Source organism: Eimeria tenella, genomic scaffold, assembly GCF_000499545.2.
Source record: "Eimeria tenella Houghton genomic scaffold, Eth_scaff2406, whole genome shotgun sequence".
Taxonomy (NCBI): domain Eukaryota; phylum Apicomplexa; class Conoidasida; order Eucoccidiorida; family Eimeriidae; genus Eimeria; species Eimeria tenella.
In genome coordinates, this window is record NW_013542269.1 from 978 (window position 1) to 1,462 (window position 485).

Here is a 485-nt window from a genome sequence, read left to right on the forward strand (position 1 = left end):
CTCGGGGTTTGCTGCCGCGGGTGACAGCAGTGCGGTCTTCTCCTGCTGCTGGAGTGTTTGCTGCTCGGAAGCAATTGCGGGCAGATGACTTAGCAGCAACAAATAGAGAAATGAAATGAATTTCTTTTGCTGCTGCTGCTGCTGCTGCTGCTTCTGCTGCTGCTTTAAACGCTCTCTTGCTTCGTCTGGCGCTGTCCACTTCATTTGAAACTAAAAAACAAAAAATCCAAAAACTTCGCTTTCTAGCGCTGCTGCTAGGGTTTAGGGTTTAGGGTTTAGAGCGGCCCGGAGGCAGGCCGTGGTGTGTGGGCACTAGGGCTGCTGCTAGGGTTTAGGGTTTAGGGTTTAGCGTTTGCGTCTACACAGGCTTTTAGCCGGGCCAAAAAATGCAGTTTGCGTCTAGGGTCTGCCATTCAGAAACTGGGCCGTTTAGCTGCTGCTGCTGCTGCTGCTGTTGCCGCCTAGGCAGCAGCAGCAGCGGCAGG